Source organism: Catharus ustulatus, chromosome Z, assembly GCF_009819885.2.
Source record: "Catharus ustulatus isolate bCatUst1 chromosome Z, bCatUst1.pri.v2, whole genome shotgun sequence".
Lineage (NCBI taxonomy): Eukaryota > Metazoa > Chordata > Aves > Passeriformes > Turdidae > Catharus > Catharus ustulatus.
In genome coordinates, this window is record NC_046262.2 from 53,382,799 (window position 1) to 53,405,102 (window position 22,304).

Consider the following 22,304-nt stretch of genomic DNA (forward strand, 5'->3'; position numbering starts at 1 on the left):
TGACCTGAGTTACAGGAGCTGATGGAGCTCTCAGGTCACATCCCCAGATGTATCATGTTAAAGCAGCACATGTGAGCTGAGGTGAGTGCTGCACTGTTGCTGTGGCCCCCAGCCAGTCCAAGAAAGCTACAGAAACCAGCCCAGGACCCTACTCTACAGCCCAATCCTTTGCAGAGTGAAGGAGTTAGTGCTTGTTCAGTTTAGTTCAGCTCTGGTCCTGTACCTACCACACATTCCCCTGATGAGGTTTCCAACAATTTTGTGTGAAAGCCACTTTCAGATATCTCAAGGTTGTTTTATTCATTTATTTTTATTTTTAAAAATATCTGTCACTGCAATGCCTGTGTGTCAGAAAGAGCTTGTTCACTTCCTAGCCATTAATTTATTCTTTGATTTGCACTGGGAGGTATAATTTTTTTAGTTTTGCTTAGTCCTCTGCAGCTACAATCTCTGCTTGCCTCAAAACCCCCCCTGCAACTGTCAGTAGAAATATGCCCATAGATCTGTAATATATGTTCATCTAGATCAAATCCAAAGCTTCAGAATTTAAGAAATCCATGAAGATGTAGAGTGTTTTTGTTGTCCTCAATGTGTGTACAGTGAAAGTGAATGGATCTTTGAAAGATGTTTGGGTGCGTAGAAGAGCAGGAGCTCCTGTATTTTCCTATGTGTGAACAAATATTAAACAACACATCAGGGTCTTTGTCTCAAGGTATTTACCCAAAAATGTTGTTGTGGCAAGAAGGAGATTTTCACATTAGAAAATGAGTCTCAGAACACACCTGAATGTGATAAGTAGAACCGGATGAATTGGGAATTTTGCAGCTGCCTCCAGTGGAGGTGGAATTTCTCTTGTACAGCAGACATCGATAATTTGGATTTAAATCTATTCCTACCAAAGCCCAGTGATTATAATTACAGTATTTTGGCATATGTTTTCTATCAAATTTTTTTGTAGAACACTTTATAACGATGTTGGAGGCTCTAATTGTTAAGAAGGGTATTGTGATTTAGACAAATCTAATTAATAGAATATATAATAGTAAAATGAGATTGCCAGATCCACAAATCATATAAAATACTGAAATTGAGATAAAATAAATGGAGTTGGATAATTTTTCTTAAATATTTACATTATCAATTTAATTTTAAAAAACCTATTAGTTAGGTTTATGTAAGTAAATTTGAAAATCTTGACAATATCTTTTTAAATAAGCAAGAATTTAAAATTATATTTCAGGTTACTTAAAAACTGTTTTGAAGCAATGAAAGAAGCTAGGGCTTTTTTAAAGAATCAAAAGCAAAACCTAAAAATCTGCTACGGAAAAAGTAAAAACCAGTACTATTGTACGTATCAGATTCAGACCATAACTGGTTGTCAGCTGGGTTTTTGTGCAGGATTACTCTTGTGCTCTTAACACACAACACAGATCTCCTGTTGGCTAGCAAAATGAATCCATGTATTTTAATTGAATTATCTTAAAAATAAGAATTCAATTTAATTCAATAATAATGTGTTGCTGGGCAGCGCATGGTCTTGAATTATTTCTGTCAATGATAAAAACTGTTATCAAAGAAACACATACTCTAAGTTCTAGCTGAAATTTTGCTGTTTATCATTTGCTTTGTCTTTTAACTTGGCATACATTATTTATCAGAAAACCAATGTTTAATAAAGAAAAACATATTAAAAGAAAGTAATCAGAAAGTGTGTGCAATTTTAAAAACCTGATCCATGAAAATACATAAAGGCAGATTACAGTATATATCTGAATAGTCTGTGTTCATTTAGTCTACGTGGTACAGGAGTGTGGATTAAATCACTGTAAATGACAAAGGAATGTATCATCGTAGTCCCTTTATAAAGTTATGATCTTGGTAAATTCTCTTCCACCAGTACTTCCCAGCTGCAAATACAAATCTGTCTACAGATCAGCATTAGGTCTTAATGGACCTCATGGAGAGAATTTCACATTTTTTGTACCAAAAATTTCATTTTAATATTTTACTCTCAGCACTGTAAAGTTGATACATATTTGTTTTAGTTTACAGTTCTTTATGTACACTAGGCAAACAGAAGGGCTATGGCAAACAATTTCAAGCGTAGTTACTTTTTTGGTTGTTTTTTTTAAAGTGCTCTTTGTTGTGGGAAACATCAGAAGCACTGCATTTGGTGTATAGTTCAATGCCATGGAAATATGCTGCAGCCTGTCTGCACAAGTGTTCCCACCATGCACTCGATGTTTGCTTTGTATGTAATCCATACAGCATAACGTACAGCAACTCAGAGCAAATTACATACCATTCCATTACCTCACAACAGGCCTTGACACCTATGGGTGTTCATGGGAAATTATGGTGTTCCCTCACAATCAGCCAAGATAATTTTTTATAACTTACAGAAAGATCAGTCTTTCAGAAAGCCAAAAATATTAGTCATTTCAGTTGTAGTGCTTTTCTTCCCCCCTTTGGCCCACTTCTATAACCAGGGTTTGCTTGTATTTTATAAAAATACAATAAACTCTGATTTGTTTAAAACAAAAACAGGACTGGGTGTATTAAATAAACACTCTCTTTGGTAATACAGGCATTTATTCCAGCAGTGCTTGATAATGTTTCTGATCCCTACTTTTTTTTTTTAGTGAGAATAATCCTTTTGTTATTGCAAAGAAACAGAGACTTTCTTAGCAATTAGGTCTTACTGATGAGAATGAGATAATTTTCCGCTAATGTGTTTTCTAATAAAGAAGTGGAAAGGCACACTTGATTCCAACATATATGAAAACATTATCTCAATTATTAATGTGTCCTTACTCCCTGGAGATAAATTAATCTAGTTGCACATGGTTTCCCCTTTCTGTTTAACATCAAAATTTAATAAGAGTAGACTTAAGGAATGCATACAATATACACTTAAATTCTATTAAAATAAAACACTGAGGTTTAAATGTGCATACATTTTAGTAGTAGAAATTTTTCAGGCTCCCAACATTAAACTGTGAATTCTGGAAACAGTTAATTTGTAAATGGTCTTTTCCGCAGCAAATGTAGCTTAGATGAAAAAACTTTTACTGACAGACATATCAAAGGATACAGTCTTATAGTTTCCTGTTCTTCATCTGCCTGATAAAGAGTTTGCTGTCTCTTTTTTTTGCTTTCATGAGTGGTCAAATAGTGGTTTTTTTCTTCTTGCAACAGCCTAAGAATGTAAAATGTATTATTTTACTTCAACTCAAATTTACTTAATTGAAGCTTTGCATGTTGGAAGTAATGCTTTATCACATGCAGTTTTTTTTTTTACAGGAAGGAGCAAAGTTACATATAAGTAAATATATAAATATATACGTATGTGTATAAATCAGGGTGTTCTTCAGTAAATACAAAATGCTAAACCTGTGTAACTGATTTTCCCCCTAAAAAATTCCTTCTCTCCCCCTGCTTCCTTCCCTCTCCTATTCCCTCCAAATTAACTGGCACAAGAAAGAGTGCCAGTGTCATCTTAATAATGTAACCTATGGGTATTTATTGGCCTTCTTGTGTCCCAGCTGAAGCAAAAGTAAACATTGCCTTTACCTTCTGCTGGACCAAGAGCAGGCATTTTGCTTGGATGCATGCTGGCCAGAGCCCATGCAGCAATAGTGGACATTTTTTAACAAATTAATATGCACAGAGAATGCTTACCCTTCAAATGAAGCACTCATTCCAGTTATGGTGATAGATTCCTATTCAGATTCTCAAGGCTGCAGTTTTGGACTAAATTTGCTGTTACAGAAAAGCACTGAGGGATAGAATTATGTGCATGCTGTCATTCTATTAAAGTGAAAATTATGTTTCTCAGCAATCCGTCATCTAGTATTCCAGACTGCTTGTCAGTTCTGTTTCAAATTTGTCATGTTCATGAAATTCAAGTAATTTTGTCTTGAAAAATCTCCTTAGGTACTCTACTATTGTATCTTTATTCTGAGTAACAGCTAGTGTTATTCTAGTTATTTTCTTGTTTTGCCATTTCTGAGGACTTTGTGTGATGTATTTATTTTCCACTGAAAAAGTCCAATAACTTTTATTCTTACATGGATTTTAAGTTCCCATGCAGTGGGAAAATATCCCTAATGTTGTAGTCAGTAGCATGCTAAGCTGTAAACTCAGTAAGAAGAAATTCAGCGCCACAGCTTCCTTAATTTGTGTACGTTAGAAGAAAATTGCACTCAGCATCTACAAAGCAGCCCTCTATCACTGGTATTTCTGGATTCCTTACTAACACATTTTTCCAGATAACTTCTATAACTGCAAACTCCTTTCTTAAGGGCCTTAAAAGTTAGTGGGATCCCAAGTGTGGAAGGTACTTTATATTTAATAATTTTTGTTGTTAGAAAAGCTAAACCAGACCTTGGTGTTTCTTTTAGAAGACCTGTGATTTTTACAAGACTTTCTCATGCATTATCTTCATGTATCTCCATATTTTTGGTATGTTCTTTCTGTCTACACAACGTATGTATTGTATGCCTAAGCACACGTGAAACAAAATAAATCTAATTTGGCACAGGGACAGATTCTCTTCCTATTGAACAAAGTGAAGTTTGGAATAAACTTTGGTGTTTGGAGTTGGATACAGCCCCAGAATTTTAATAGTGTTACTGAAAACAGGAATTTGGAGGACTGCACGGAGCGTGCATGCATCTGGACACACACTATTCCCAGAAAAGAAAATAATTCTAAATTGCTAGATCATGCAGGGACTATCTGTTTTGCCATGGCACATAATCTCACCTTGGAGACTTCATGATGTAATACGCAAAAATACTGAAGGGGAACACAAACAAATATAAAAGCTCAATTCTGTCCTTATTTGACCACTACCTTTCTTCGTTTCTGACTAGGCACGAGTGTTACAGAAACATTTGACATTTTAATTTAATTAATTATAAAAGCAATTTCCACTGTTGGATGAGATCAGTTTGTAAGTTTGAAATTGCAATTAATTTATGATACCATTAACAGGTAATTACTTCTACTGACTTTTATTCAAAATTGGTAAATAAAGGCAGTACTCTAGTGACCTGTACAAGTGTCCAAAATGTGTTGTGGGCCTGATGTCAATAATGTATTTATTATAGATCTGATTAAGCAAAATAGTGCTGTGTGCTTTTCCAGGTGGTGGTGACACTCAATATTCTGCAGAACTGCCTCAACCACTGCTCTACTCATTTTGGTCGCCTCAGATTCTGTGGCATCAAATGTGCATGGACTTTAAAGTGCAGACTTTTAAATAATCCCTTAACATAAAAGCAGGAAAATTCAGCCCAGGCTATACCTTCCCTCCACACACTTGGCACCTTTTCCAGATAAGTTACAGAATTCCATTATCCAAATTGTTACACATGTGTGACAGAGGTTGACCTTTAGTCATGTCAATCCTTTTTGCGTAGGCCTGGGGCTCCAGCCTAATGGCTCAAAGCCTGATTTACTCACTGTAATAAGGGCAGGAGGTCGAGCAATTGTCAGCTTGCCTGCTCATACTCGTCTCGGAGCCTGGTTGAAGGCTGTTAACACAAAGCTTTTCAAAGTGAATTTACAACCACCACCACTGACATAGGCCAATCAGTACACCATAAATGTCAGGTTAGTGAGATTGAGCAGTAAGTAAAGCACTGCCAGCCCACTATTGGCTGAAATCAATTGCTTAAGGTTTAACTGAGAATAGCAATGCGTGCACGACTACGTCTGCAGCACCAGCTTGAGGGTGGAGAGGTGTTGGAGGGTGGTTTAGATAGAATTACCCACCAGCCACAGCCATGGCATCAAGTCCTGCATCTGCGCTCCTTCCATTTGAACAATGTCTGCTCTGACAGAATACACTGTCAAAAAGTTGTTGGACCAGCCTTTTAGTTAAAGAAATAAGATTATTCTGCTTTTTTACCTATGGAAAAAAAGAAAAAAAGGGGTAGGGGGTAGAACTGTGCGCTGTCTTACCTGGACAAAGGGTGCTAGGAATCTTATTTCAGTAATTCTCAACTATTTTTAGTCCTCTATTCCCAGAAGGTTTTTCCATAAGGAAACTGTGTCTTTTTTGCCATTGGCTTGTGACTGCATACTATCACAGGTTTCACTAATGAGTGATTATGTACCTGATGGTCTGAATATCCATGAGATGTAGTTACCCGCAAGACTGAATGTTTTTATCATTTTGTGTAGTGACAGCTTGGACAACAATTCATTCGGCTTTGAAAGCATCAGCATTAAAATGTAGAAATCCATTAAAATGCTGTATGCCAGGATTTATAAATTAGGCAATTTCCTTGATTATTGCAATCATTTACAAAATTGATTGTCCTGGTGTGGTATAGGCAGATTTCAGCAATGATCATTGACAACAGGCACATCCTCTAATACCTATACTCATTGTTCTTTAATAGAAAAGCCACTTCACTGCGAGGTTATTCTCCATCTCAAGGTCAATTATGCATTAAAAAAGTCTACTGATGTAGAAGATCACACATCTATAAAGGAGAACCACATCAGCTATTTATAGCCTGTAACGATAGCCGAAACACTTATTTTTCCTTCTCTTTGTAATTTGTTTGCTGACAGCCAAGGCATTCATTTGAATCTGTAGCACATACACTTTTTGTGATCTGTTATTGAAAGGTAAATAATTTTGGCAAATTGCAGCTGTAAATGTTTATTTGATTGAAGATTTAAAAGTCAATAGTGTATTTTATTTGTTGCATCTTAAAGTTCTAATTAACCAATAGATACAGAGTACAGTAACTTGATTTGGGTCAATTATTTCCACAAGAAACAATCAAGAAATGATGTCACAAAGCAAATGTGCTCTAGTTTTCCTATATTAAAACAAGTACAATAAAGCCACTAAATGCTAGCTACCAACCACAAAACCACAATTCTTTCTACTTGCATGGAAATAAGCAATGGGCGAGGTAAAAACCTTAAAATGCAGGTGATTTCAAGAATTTATTTTTGCAAATTGTACACGAGGTCCAGTAGCAGCTGGCAAAAAGCTATTTTGTATTATATATGCATATCAGGAATTTCCAAGACTCATGTCCTGCAGTTGTTAATCAGTCCTTGCCTAGACAAGATAGCCAGTGATGTCACTAGGAGCTTTGATTTAAGGTCTTCAGGCAAGACTGAATAACATAATACCACAGTAATCACGATTCTTAGATTTTTTTTTTAAAGATAGGTGAGTAGCACTTTCAGATTGGCAGAACCACCTGCATATTGTCTGCTGCTGTCTACACAGCAACAATATTGCAGTAAAAGTAAAGGGATTTCTCTATAAATGCAGTCATTTGACCTAAAGGCAATATTTTGCTGTGAAGAAAGGGAGGTTTGTGGTGCCACTGTGTAGAAGTGCATTGTGTTTAGCTAAATTTTAGAATCAAAGAAAAAATTTTTTTCTGTATCTTGCAAAAAAAGTGTAGCTCATAAATGTATAGTTTATACTACATTGCATATTAGTTGCCTGGATTTAGCAAGATGTACATAAACAATTCTGTATTTTTTCAGTGATTCAACCTGATACTTTCTGTGTGGAGACCTACTGGTGTATAGGAAAACAAATTTATTCACCTGAGGTTTTGTCCAAAACTGTTTTGTGCAACTACAAAGTAGAAAAAAGTGGTTTTATCATGACTACTAGTTCCTATGAGATAGACGCCACAGGAAGGCTCTGTTCTTCATGATGGTCACCTCTAACGGAGCCCTGGATTTGCAAAGAGAATAGTCAGAATTATAATCCTAAACTAGTAATACTCCATTAAGTGAAGTGCCATCTAAAACACATATGAAGTAAGCAAATCTAGTGTTTTCACCTAGACTAATCTTCTAGTTCTGTAAAGGCCTCTGGTTTTGTCTTTTAGAATATTTTATACGTACTTTTTGCCTGTTGCCACGTCAGCATTCATTGTGGAAAGCAGTTTTTATCAATCTGCGAAAGGAATTTTATAGCAGTATGGGTTGGTGACTGGGACCATTTCTAGACCATAATTTTTCAAAAAGAGCTCACGATTTTGGTAAAAATAATTTTTAAGTGTACTCTTTTCTGGTTTATATTTTTATTATCTATTCCTATTCCTATTCCTATTCCTATTCCTATTCCTATTCCTATTCCTATTCCTATTCCTATTCCTATTCCCATTCCCATTCCCTTTCCTATTCCTATTCCTATTCCCTTTCCTATTCCTATTCCTATTCCTATTCCTATTCCTATTCCTATTCCTATTCCTATTCCTATTCCTATTCCTATTCCTATTCCTATTCCTATTCCTATTCCTATTCCTATTCCTATTCCTATTCCTATTCCATTTTAAGCTCTCTTGAATGCTCTCCCTGTTTCCACTGCTCCAGTAAAAGGAGATGAAAGAGATGCTCAATCACTTTGACATAAATGAGGAGAACTCAGACTGTTTTTGGGGGTTTTGGTGTGAACAGTTTCTAATAAAATGCATCTTAATTGCCAAGTGGAGTGGTGAAGAGAGAGCTGTAGATTTCAGCTTGGGTTTGTGTTAATTAATTTTATTGTGACCAGCGAAATTTCAGTGACAGCTGCAGCACAAAGAGACATTTTTCTGCCACTAAAAAAAATTATTTGTCTTTCAGAGCAAACATTATGAGATTTGACATATGATGAAAAGAAAATAAAAACAAATTAAAAAAAAAGAAAAATCATTCTCATCCATAACTTAGGGCCATTGGCCATCTCAGAGCAGGAAGATTGGTAGGATTCCTAGATGACATGCATTTGGAAAGTGTAGGAAGAAACTCTAACATTTAATGAACATAAATATGTTTCTTTTTAACTGATGCAAAAACATCATCACAATACTTACACAAATCTAATAGATTCCTGAAAAAAAAAAGTTTGATTTTGAGAAAGGTCTTAAGGTGGTTTTCATCCAAAAATGTAAATTGCAAATTAGTCTTGACCAGTTCCAACAGAAATGCACAAAAAGTTACACAAACTTAGAAATTTCATTTGAAGCTGTTGTGACCTTTTGGGCATTTATTGAAGTGTATTAAGCTGTGACCTCAGCTGTGCTTTGAGCAGTGTTCTTTTTTCCGTGGACCCAAGCCTATGTATTGTTAGATATCATGCCCTGATTCTGGCATTATTTCTTCCTGATAAATGTAAAGTCTTCTTTCTGTGTGAAACCAAAGCTTTTCACCCAGCTGAATCTCTTCTGTTGTTCATGGACCAGCACTGTGGAGTTTAATTTGCTGCATATCTTTCAGCACGTTTAGAAGTCAGAGTTTAGAAAGCTCTGATAGAATAAAATTCTGCTAGAATTTTATCAAAAAGATAAGCGAAATGAAAATTAACATTTCCTTAGACCACACATTAATCATGAAAATGTATAGGAAAAAAAGGGTATCACACAGATGATCAAATCTTTGCATCAGTGTTGCCTCATATGAATTCCGTTCTCTATTCTGATCAAACCAGGATCACATTCAAGTTACTTGGAATGAAAGGCTGTATTTTAGGAATAATAGCCTTTCTGCTTGATTCTCCTGGATGCTTGTTCCTCCTGGTGCTAATATGCCCCCAGCCTAGGGGTTTGGTGGATTTTGAGCAGTGGAGACTCTTCAGCAGCAACCACAGGCCCTGGGCTCAGGGGTGTCTGTAGCCCACTGCAGGGCAGAGCTCTGGATCTGAACCTGGGTGGGCTCAGGCTGTAACTCTGGCTGAGGAGCTGTTTGATCTTGGGGTCTGCCATTCCCAACAAAAGATGGCTGAGGGTCAGGCTGAGGTCTGTAGCCACCCTTTCCTCCAAAGACCATATTTTTCTGTATCTTTTCTTAACCTTTGTGAGTTTTTTTTTATTCAATAAGATGCTAATTTTCATGCCCAAATTACATGAAAGTGTTATGAACCAGTAGAAATAGTGTTGCAGAGGTTTTACCTCATTATCTGAAAATGATTTTCTTTTACTTTTGAAAGGTTAATTTGTGTGCAATTTTATAGTTTTCTGCCAAGCCAAATCAGATAGTCTGTCATTCAAAGATATAGTAACTGCCGTTTTGGATCACTTTAAAGACTTTGGTAGGGTCTTACTCTCCTTAATCTTTCATTCTTAATTTATATTTTTTCCACATTGTTACTAATCTCTGCTGAAATCTCACAGCTCCACGTATTGCACCTTACACTAGTCATTTACACCCTGTGGCCTGCATGTCTCAGTGGCTGTATTTATGATCAGAAATAGTTAGCAATGCCTCTCAGGATGCTATCAATCACAATTGGAAGTAACAAGGGCAGCCACTGAAGAAGTTTGTGCAGTGCCTTCTGCCCTCTCTGAAGCTGAGCAGAACACTATTCCTGTTGTGTGCCCAGCCACTGGTTGGCAGGCAGGTTAGAAATGCTCCTCTCTCTGACATGTTTGGCTTTCATTCGTCTATTTTAAGGGATGAAAGACACCAAGAATTTAACATCAGTGGTAGTTAAGACAAGGCAATTCATTGTCTTGGCAATTATTTATGATTATAGACAACTTAGTGTCTATAAGGACCACCTTCGTGTCTGGTTTATTAATTTTTAACATTTCCTACTTTTGTTTTATTAATTTCTAAATTTTTAACTTAAATTTTTAATAAAATTATTATTTATTTCATAATTTGTTACTGTAAAAATCTGACATAATTATTCTTATGATTTTTGTGCAAAAGGATATGTTTTTATTTTAGGGCTTACTACAAAAAGAAGGAACATTTTGGCATTTTCCTTCTGTAGTGATGATGATTTGATCTTTGAAGAATTAACAGTAAGCTTGTTGAGAGCATCCGTTCTACGTGTCATCTGACATTGAAAAACAAAGTGGAACAAAGTACTCTCTTTCAAAATCAAAGTTGGTCTGGATGTACATTAACATTTCTATTTCTACAGTTAATTCCACTGTTTTATTAAAGTAATACTACAACCATTCATTGCAACTTGATAATAACTTATCTGGTACTATCTAACAGAATTAATATAGAGAAATTTTTGTATAAGAAAGACTGTAGTTCAGCATCCAAGGATCAGATTGCCACAGACTGAAAGGCTGACTGATTTTCTCCCTCCTTCGCACCCTTGGAAAGTCTCAATGTAAAAATAAGAGAGCTAGATACCTTTTTCTCAGCAAATTCAAGTACCTATATAGGCTGTAAAAGCAGAACCTTTAGATCACAGGAAAAATTGGGACAACAGAGAGCTGCAGGCTGCTAAAACAATGTGTTTGAAGAAGATGAAAAATAGGACAGCAAGGCAGTGTAATGCCAATGAGTTTGGAGAAAGAGCCAGAGCTTTCTCTGACTATGAGTATTGTAGAAGATTACTGCTATTCTTTCTCTCTGTTCTCAAAGATTACAGGAAATTTTGGCACTCTCACAAACTAGGCGAGACTTGTTTCATGAGCATTGCACTGCTGATCTATTACTCCGTTTTTGTGCTGGTGCTGCCTGATGATAAGTTGTGGATATCCTACAGAAAGTCTCAGGCAAAATACTAAAAAATTAGAGCCTTCAGATTTAGTAATTTTCATCCAGTTTCTTCTCTGGATTTTTCCCACTCCCTTGCTAATGATGATGATGATGAGTTTAAATATTTCATCTAGGCCAAGGTTTCAAAACTTGCAAGTGCTTTAAAACAAAACTTCGTGAGTACACTTGAGCATGCAAGGTTTTCTAAAAGATCTTTCAGTGTTCTCAGCACTGTACTAGGAAACACAGTATTCACACCAAGGGTGGACCATGGGCAGGAACATCTGGGCAACAGTTTGTTGTGTCTAAGCTGGCAAGACAGAAACTTGCTGTGAGCTGTAAGCCATGTGGAAATGTGTCTGCTAGCACAGTGCCATGCCCGAGAGTGAAAATCCTTGCAAGTGTAATTGTTTTATGGGCTGAAACCCTATGGTGCCCAGGCAGTGTTTATCATGATTAGAGGGAGCTGGATCTCCATACCCTGACATGACTTTGCTCTGCCCCTGTTGGGAAAAAAATTGTGACTCTGACCAACACCTCATCAGATTTTCCGAAAACTGAGAGGTAATTTTAATCTTGCACTTACAGCTGCAGGTGATTTTTATCCTACCTGTAGCACTGACTGGGCTACTCAGTGGGGTTAAGTTAATAAGGAGCAAACAACACAACTGCAAGCATCAGAAGAGGTCTTACATTGTGTGGTCTATGTTAGGGCAGTGTTGCACATACACACAGTTGTAACATTTGCCCAAACTGCTCACAAATCTTATGAGTGAAAGTAGAATGGTTTCTAAGGTCTCAAGGTCTTGAGAACTCCAACTTCAATATTTAAACCAAACTAAACAAAACCAAAAATCAGTTGCTGCGCTTAATTACAACCAATTGGATTGGAAGACTCTTCTCTTGAGTGCATGACAACTATAAACATTGTGAATGGAGGCCTGGGTGTTTAAGCTTGTATCACAACACCACTGCAGAATTCTGAGTTTACATTTATTCTTTCAACTTAGTTGGGAGCTGGTGGTGTTGAGGCCCTACAAGAAGGTATGAAGTGGCCTCCAGAATCAAGACTTCTGAGCTTCACTCTGTGGCCAGACTGCAGGAATTTTTTGGCGTTTTCATTCTATGTTTCACGGTTGCTTGTACTTTGTAGTTAGTAAAAAGACTTCAGTGTTACTTTACATTCAAGCAAAACCAAAAATGCTAGGAGTTTCAAAGCGAGACAAATATCTAAAATTCATACATCAGTCTCTTAAACTTTTCATCCTGGAAGAGTCTGTTGGAGAGGCACCAGGGGCGAAGGAGAGAGAAGCTGGCTTTGTGCATGAGCATAGGAATTTATGTTTGAGCTGCCCATGAACATTACAGCATTTAATTCTCCAGCAAAGGGTCATGTAGCTATAAATTGTATAATATGACTGAAATGTCTTTGAAAAGTTACCTTGTGTCTAGAGACCACAGCCAGAGCACTGTGGTAAAAGAGTACAAGGTGGTTGTGGAGGTGATCAGCTTCTGGGAAAAAAAAAGCCTTTGAATATAGTTCTTAATGGAGCATGATCTATTGCCTTCATTATGGAAGAGGTTAGAGTTGATTTGACTTCTTGGTTTAGACACATATGTAAAAGAAAATCCAGCCTGGCAGAAGGGATTTTCTATTTTAATGGATGAGACGCGATAAACAAAATACCATGGCTAGAAGCTGAAGCCATAGATGAAATGCATCTCAAAAGAGGAAGGTAGATGTGTTTAGCAGTAAAACATAAGAATATCTTGCTAAAAGAGTCTGGCACCTTTGACTTTTAAAAGGTCATTAGATGTGTCAAGTTGTGCAACTTTTATGATTCAACAATCTTGGCCTTTGTCTTCATGTGCTTGGGTAACTCCAAAACCTTTACCTCCCAGGCTGTACATGAGGAGAACAAGACTGTCTGCATCTCCCTTGTAGTACTTTGCATGAAAATCTCGTCTTTACTGGGGTGTTTTCTGAGAATTTCTTCCCTCAGCTGCCCAGACAGGTTCTGCTTTGTCTATGTTTTTTTGGGAGCCACAGAATTGCCACAGGGCCTTGGGTCCAGGGCAGTGGTGTGAGGTGTGAGGCTTTCATTTCACAGCCAGCACATTTGTGCCCTAGGCTGACTGGCACTGTCCCTGCACACATGCCATGATCTCTACAGCTTCAGACTCCTGGCTTTCTCTGGGACTTGGGGCATTAACTCCCTTAACAATTCCCTGGCATTATAGGGGCACCAGGTGCTCATGTCACTCAGTCCTCAAGCACATACTGGTCCTCTCTCTTTTTTCTGTGGCTTTTCCTGTGTCGAAGTTAATGGCCCATGAAGTTCAGTCAGGAGCAGATGATCTAACAGTCCTTTCCAGCTCTCAAATTCATAAAGCTATGAAGCCAACCAAGAAAAGTTACTGTGCCTGAGTAAACCTTATCAAAACTGAGTTCTGTTCATTCTCCGAAGTAAGAGTTTCTGTGCTTATAAATTCCTCTCAGCCTCTTTTTATGACAGAGTTCAGCACATCAGAGGAACTGTCTGATAAAGATGGGGAGAGAGGGGAGGGATTATTATAAAAGCTGTCCCTGTGGCTCTGCCCGGAAGTCTGCATATTTCTCTTAAACATGATGTGGCATATACAGACTGCAGCTTAACCCAGATTTCCAGAGAAATAATAATGTGGTGGAAATAGCAACAGTAGCTTTGAGTTTTCTTGCAGTGATCCTATTGCAAGAAAGCTCAATGGACATGCACATAGTGCAACCCCCACAGCTGTCACTTTGGCAAACCTTTTGATGAATTGGATCTTGATATTTACAGAATCTATTAAAATACAGCCCATCATGTGTTTGTTTATATGTTGACAAGATGATGTACACCCTGCAGGTCAAGGGTGATGTGAACTGTTTTGGTGTTCTTGTCAAAGCAGCTAAAAAAAGAGCATATAAATAATTTTTGTAGAATAATTGTCTAAGAATGTAAAAGCAACATACGAAATTCTTACTTTGAAAAAAAATCTCTACTGATCTGACACAAAAATCTGAACTTGTTATCAATCAAAAAGACTTTCCTACTTCTTTCCTAATATGTTAGAAAATTGGCAGCTCAGATAGAAAAACAAATAACAAAATTAAACAGAAAGGAATTGATTTAACTACTTGGGTGGGTATCCAGTACTACACAAAATTCTTAATTTGGGCTTGTCACTTATTATATATATTTTTTAAACTAATAAGTCTATGCAGCACATACAAAATCTTTTACTATTTTGCAATAAATATTCTAAGTCAGAATTAGCTTCACAAATTTAGCTTTATTTCTTTGAACATCATTCATATATGTTTGATTTTTTCTTGCAGTTACAAAGAAAAAGCACTGTCTGAAATACAATTGTTTCAGTCTAGTTCTCAAAGACATACCTTGCAATTCCAAATGTGGCTGTATCGAGGGTGCTACTTATGTTAAATTAGACCCCGAACTCATACGCTAAAGGATTTCAGAGCATTTTCTCAACTTCAATGCATTGTTATTAGATTTTATTATCATGAAGTGCACTAAGAACTAAGCCAACTTACTGTAGAAGAATCTCTTTCCATTTTACATTTTTAATGCATACTTTTTTCAGCACCTTGGAGTCACCTGCCTGATAAATACATAAATTACGTTCCAAGAAAAATCTATCTTATGGTCCTTTGGGTACCATAAAGGAAATCATTGAAGAGGGCAGATTAAGGGTATGAGTTTCAATACAACAAAAATACCCTGTTTTCTCAGGTTTGTTACGTGCCAGTAGGCAGATTGTTGAGGTATCCAAAGGCTTCACTGTTTCAGAAAGGAATATTAAAATCTATCTATCTATCTATCTATCTATCTATCTATCTATCTATCTATCTATCTATCTATCTATCTATCTCTATGTTGGGAATGCAGAGTGGAGTTGGGATGAAAAGCCTGAGAAAGAAGGAGTGTGAAGGTGAAAAAGAAAGAATCAGTGGATAATGGGAGGGGGCAGGGAGGGAATGAAGAAATGGATCCAGGTAGTGTGAGAAAGGAGGGATCAGCAGTGTTGCAGTTGGGAGAGATGAGGTGACAGCTGGACATGAGCTGTCCTGAGATGTTGTGCTGAAGAAGTGGTAGTGTTGGCTCTCCTGTTCCCCTTGAGAACAGGAACCCGAGAGCAGCTGGTGATATTTTGAGATTTCCTTTTCCTAAAGGCAACAGGTTGCATTGCTTCAGTTTTGGCTACAGTTTATTCCTGGCCCTGGGGTCTCTCAGTAAACTGCTCCTTGGATCAGGTCTGGGAAAGGATGCAGAGCAGTCTGTTCTTTTATTCATAGTACAGAAAGGAGGTTTAGGATTTCTGAGCTGAAATACTCCTAGGGTTATTACTTTCCTTTTTTTTTTTTTTTTTTTTTTTTTTTTAACAGATCCTAAGACTGTACTGGCAGAGCAAAGTACTTCTAACTTTGTTTCAAAATGAAAGCAAGGAACTCCTTCACATGTCTGGAACCTTCTTTCCTCCTCTTCATTCTTTCAACTTACCTTAACCTTGTTCTAAAAGCATTACTGTAAGCATTTTCCTCTCCCTTTCCCCCCCTCCCAAGTTTTGGTTTTAAAATTTCTTTTCTGTTGGGTTGCCAACAATGAACCATTTAGAACTAGTTGTGAGATTGCTGTGCACAGACACTAGAGACACTTAACTTAGGGAGAGCTGAGCTGATATCACCAAAGCCAGAAGCATGCTCACCTGATGTTAGTGCCCTTTGGTCACCAGGGCTGTATCTACCCTCTACAATGAGGCGCTGAGCTGACTTATTTCTGAATGAGCTATTGCACCTGCATGGCACAACAGAGGTGAGTTTTCAATATTGCTAGCCTGGATGCATCCTTTCAGGGTTCCTGGGTGTGATACACTAAGCTGCACTCACAGGTTGCTTGAGATTCTGAAAGCACTCAAATTAGTGATCAGGCCTCTGAGCAGAGCTTGGTGATTAAACTGCAGACAAGATTTAAGTGCCCTAAAAAGAAAAAAGGTGTCCCAATTTGTCTGTTGTTCTGAGCCATTGTTATGATGGAACCTAGTTAGATGCTGAAGAAGTTTCAGCTGTGTGCTAAGCACAAAGCTCAAGTAAGAAAATCTGAACATGGATGACAACCCTTTTAAATTTTTTTTGTGTGTGTGTATGTGTATGTGTGTGTGTGTGTGTGTTAAGCCCAATTTCAAATATTAAACTTACAACAGAATCAGGAAAATTGGTTTAATTACCAAATAAATGAGAAAAATTTTCCTAATTTCCTGGAATGTTACATTAAGTTTTGATGTATACCATTTAAAGCACTAAGCTGTACTGTGCAAAGCAAAGGAAGGAGGTGGATACGATTCAAAAATTAAAGTCTCTGCAAAAAAATCCAATGCACTTAAACAGCATTTATTCTACTTTGTTTTTATTTACAAACAGGTAATAAAGGTTGCAGTGCAGTTAATACCCCTGTAAACTGGAGCATGAATTATAGACAAGCATCACACTTGCATTACATCTTCCAGATTTTCCAAGTTTGTCAGAGTGAAGCTCTTTGGACAATGTTTCTGACAGTTTAATGAATTATAATGGAAATACAACAAAATGCTCATGCCTTTGACTGTATTCTTTGGCAAGTATTGCAGTTCATGAAGAGCTTCAAAACTTTGAAAAGGAAGGAATCCAATGTATTAGTTAAGCTTTTCCATTTTTATTAATGGTCTTTGTTATGTGGTTGCTTGTGTGGGAAGCAGACTTTCAGGCAAGAAGAATGAAAAAAAATGGAAAGACTGAAGAAACAACTCTCTAGTGTCATGCTAATGGGCTGTTATGAGCCTTATGAGAAGACTAGTTTTTGCATTCAGTGAATGTGCTTAGAAATAAGGAAGCATGATATGGAATTTAGTCACTGGTTACTGATACATAACCATAGGGTGGTTTGGGTTTGGAGGGACCTTAGAGACCCTCTGGTTCCAACCCCTCTACCATGAGCAGGGACACCTCCCACTCGACAGGTTCAACAAAAACCACATTGAACAGTCCCAGGGTAGTCCTTGGCATTAGAGTCAGATGTTAGAAAGGAAAAAGAAGACAACCAAGTTGCTTCCTCATAGATGTGGCTACTTTCACCACGGGGTACTAAACTGCTGTCCATGGCTCACTGGTGGTTTGCAGGACCTTGTGAAATGTCCTGCAGATCACATGAAGGACTGAGTTCAAAGGAGTCTCACTAGGTGGTAAAATCATGGGCTGTATTTCAGCACCATCATGACAGATGTTTTCCATGACACAAGACAGGACCTATACCATGCCAAGCATTAGTATTCCACTATGATTTCCACACACAGAGTTAAGGATGTCTGTGCACTCACCAGACAATTGCTCGCAAATGCCCTATTTGTGCACGCATGCTTTCAGTTTGTGAATCTTGCCACAGCTGAATGCTCAACAGGGTAAAACCCAGCCTTCCTGTAGCTGGTTGCGCTATCTGGATAATAAGCTTATGGTAAGAATCATAGATGACATTGTTACATAGTTTCACACAATCATTTTTCTTAGTGCCTGTGTAGATAGGCTGTATTCTCTCCTGTGTTTCAGTTCTTACTAGTTTATACTAGCATGAGCATCATGAGGATTTTCACTCTGATTAAGTCTTTCTAATTAGACTTTACTGGAAGGCAGAGTTGGTGCTTTCTTTTGTACAAGGTTGAGCATGGTTTTTGTCCCAATTTTGTTAGTGATGATGAAGAAAAAGATCTGCAAAGACCTCAGCCTTTGGAGAGCTTGGAAGGCAGCTGTGTGCACCACGGGACATAGGGCGGGCTGGGTGATCTGGGGTGGTGTCACTGGAGAGAAAAGGTCAGCAAGGGCAGCCACAGCTGCTTTACCAGAGTTCCACCTGCCCTGGCAGATCAGCCCCGTTCTGACATGGAGCATCAGATGGACTGTGTCTTCCATGTGGAAACCATGTGTTTTCCCTTGACCCTTCTCTCAGCAGAGGATTTAGAACTGGTTTTAAGTAAAGGTTCTTTGCTCCTTCATTTGATAGAGCTGAAACAATTAGACTCACAAGCGTTTACTATTTAGGCTGTCATTAGTTACATCAAGATTTTGCTGCAGTTCAAGCAGTGGCATCCCATTCTTGTCATGCTCCAGACATTCTCATGTTCTTGCCACCACATATTATCTCAAAGCTTCAATAAAATGGCTTGAGGTGTGCGAGTTTGTCAAGTCTTGAAATTAAAATTGAGTGGAAGTGCAACACTTTTATTTATTTATTTGTTTATTTAAGTTTTGAGCATGTGTCTGAAAAGCTTGACCAACACAGTAGTTTTGTGAGCAATATGACAAGAAAATGTGGCTTTTTCCCTTTTGCTTTTCTTTTCCTTTTGCCCTGCTGTAATCATTTACTGGGTAGGAAAGGTCATTTTAGGGAAGAACCTTTCAGCTGCCTTAGAAACCACAACTCTCTTAAAAGCCGCTGTTACTGCTGTGTACTTAACAACAACAACAACAACAACAACAACAACAAAAGAAAAAAAAACACACACAAAAAAAGGTGAAAATTGAAAAGAAAAAAGGGAGAAGTATATTTTGGAAAGAATGCTAAAAAAAATTTAAACTGATTGGTTGACAGCATGCTTTCATAGTCATAATGGTGGCTGTCTCAATACTGACTTATAAATGTACTTATATAAAGATATTTTGGTTTTTCTAGTAAAAAGTGTACTACAGTAGTCACACTTCAATGTTGAGATGATTGTTCACACCCTTTTCTTCAAGAGCATGAGAAAGCAATAAAAAAATGTCTTAATTCTTTGAGTGCTAGTCTCAGTAAAATATTAGGGTCCATATCTAGGGTGTGGCAATTTACAGCAGGTTGTGCTTACAGCATCAGGCAATAGCACTGGATATCAGTAAGTACCTAATCTACTGGAGTTAGCCTTGATTATGATGTGTTGCCCTCTGATGTTGCTCTCTGTCGTCTCTACAAGGACATTTGGAATAGAGTGAGGTTATATACTTAACCCTAGTTGGTTAGGGCTGTGTAAAATGAATCCTACCCTCCCTTGGGCTTATGAAGCTTCATTTTGAGCTGCACTTGAATGAAAGAAATCACCATAGTGCCCCAATATTTATTATCAGGTTCTCCTATTGCAAATTGACTCAGAACATATTGCATTGCATCCAAAGATGTTTCTGCACCTCTGGGCAGACACAAGCCAAATAATTTTAGTCAGGGTAATTATTTCAATCTTATAAGTGATGCAAATCCAGCAAAAACTAGCCTACCACAGGATAGCAAACTCTCAGTAAGGCACAGTAAGCAGCCTAAATACATCCCCTGTTGTCATGACCTAGGCAACTAATTTACACCCAGAGACCACTCTCATCTGTACCACACCAGGCGCTTTGATTGTAGTGAAGATGCGCTCTAAATCAGTAAGATTTTTAATCTGTGACTATGGCTGATATCTATGAAAGACTGGTATAATTTCCTATGCAATGCATCAGACATAACTATTGAAACAAAGACTGCTTAAATTAACTGTCCTTTTTTTTTTTTTTTTTTTTTTTTTTTTTTTTTTTTTTTTTTTTTTTTGCAAATAAAAGACTGCCAGTGTATTTATTGGGTAACATTTGTTCCCAATAGGAGCCATGAGAAGGTCAGAAGTTCAAAATTACATTAAGAAGTCTATCTAGGGTTTTTTCTGTTTGTTTTGTTTTGTTTTTTTTTTAATGACCTGGTTATTGCCATAGCAAGTTATATTAAATTGTTTTGGTTGTATGATATGGGATTTTTATATTAATGCCATATTTAAAATGTATTTATAAAACATTTGAGCTTTGGCTATTATAGTTCAGATCTGTGCAGTTTTATAACTGAGACATTTGCAAATTTACAGTTAAAATTATTTTGTCAGGAATGAAGCAGAGATGCATTTTAAAAGGAAAACTTTGGATAATTACATCATGATGGATCTTTTGAGTCCTGTTTATTTTACTCTCAAGGATATTAAATCAATACAAATCTCAGAACTGAGTGTATTCACCATGTGAATGACATATGTGATGAGGTTTGGATTTTTTTCCTCATTTATGTGAACAGTATATGTAGATGTAGCATTAAAGTTGACGGAGTGTTTAAGCAGAGTTGCAAAGTTAATGGTATGGTTTACATCAGGTGTAAAATGGGAATTGCAATACATATCTTTGTAATATTAGAGGTGAAAAATGCTGCAATCATTTGTTATAGGTGTTGTAAGGTCTTCCTGCTCTTTTTCTCCCATCACCACTATAATTTAAAATTCTGCCAGCTATGTGCTTCTGCTAGTTATTATTGCACTGACTTTTAGAGGATTTACACTGTAAGAACTTCCATGCAATTTTGTGTTAAAAGCTGCTCATAGCAGTACAATTTTGGGTCTGGTTCAAATAATATTTACAGTGTTAAAAAACTCTATTATAATCTGAGGGTTTGTTTTAGTTACTGTTGGTTTTGAACGTTTTTAGATAAAACACATTTTAAATTGACAAAATGTCACAAAACATGACATTTAAATTTAATGATTATGGAAAGTATCTACCATTGAACTGCATTATTGTGAATGATTTACCTATAGAGTTCAGAATGGATTTAATTAACAGTCAGAACTATATTTCTAGGAGCAGAGTAATTGCTCCTGAATTTTCATTGTTTTTGATGTCATAGATAAGAAGGTAAATCTCCTGAAATATGGAAAAAATAGAAAAAAAAAGAAGAAAAAAACAGGAAATGTAGTTTTCGCCTTCTAGAATTGCCAGACAGTGTGTATAATACAGGATATCCTGTATATACAGTGAAGTCAAATATGAAGAGCACACAGGGCACACTCTCTTTGGTATTGTCATGGCAACTGTACTTTTCCAAATACACAACACCTTAAATTTCCAGAGATTTGGGAAAACAATAGCTGCAATCTGCACCTACTGCCTGCACAATTGGTAAAACACATGAGGTTTGCTGAGCATGTCCAAACTGTTCACCAGGACTTTTCTGTCCTGCATGGTTCCAAAGTTCACATTCTTGCTACTTCACATTACACAAAGTGTCATCTAGAAGAAGTTACATGCTTTTGGGATGCTTTAAAGAAAAAAAAAACACCCTTTGAGGCTCAGCAAAGCTCAATGACCCAATCTATATCTGACTGTTGAGCAAAAGTTACTGGGTATTTTTGGGACCAATTTCAGTCACCACTAGAGCTTTCTCTGCTTACACATTGCAAGGCACAGTGCCCCAGGACCCCATTCCTCCTACACTCACAGTGACAGACTGCACTGTACGTTTTTGATCTTTTGTGATCTGAACTTGCAGTGATAGAAGCAGTACTAAGTGCATAATAACTGAAAAGTATTTACAAATCAGTGTCATACACAGGAATCAGTGTCAAAGTGGAGATTGTTACAGTAGTGAATGTTCTGGGAACAAAAGACACATGCATCCTAAAACCAGGCTTCATTAGTCACGCTCACTGCAAAACTACCCTTTAAAGTATGGAATGCTCCTGAATGTACCTCATTATTAAGACTCTGGTAAGTGTCTTTTCCTCTCAGTCAGTTTGTTTATTCATCCTTGATTCCAAGGATTTGCTCAATTTTCTAGTAAGTATAATATATTTCCTATCCAGATGCCACATGGGATTACTAGACAATTTACTTATCTGGGCAAAATAAATGTCTTTCCTTTGAAGCCTGGAGTAACTCAGATCCTTCTCTGCTCTCTACTGGAGAATGAAAAGTGTTTGAGTAAAAGAAGCAAAAT

At 37.2% G+C, this 22,304-nt stretch overlaps 1 protein-coding gene across 2 annotated transcripts in view; it reads left to right on the plus strand.

The window, feature by feature from the left end:
- Window positions 1-22,304, plus strand: part of PRDM6 (PR/SET domain 6) — a 79,988-nt gene that overhangs the window by 12,518 nt on the left and 45,166 nt on the right. The gene's annotated exons all lie outside the window — the stretch shown is intronic.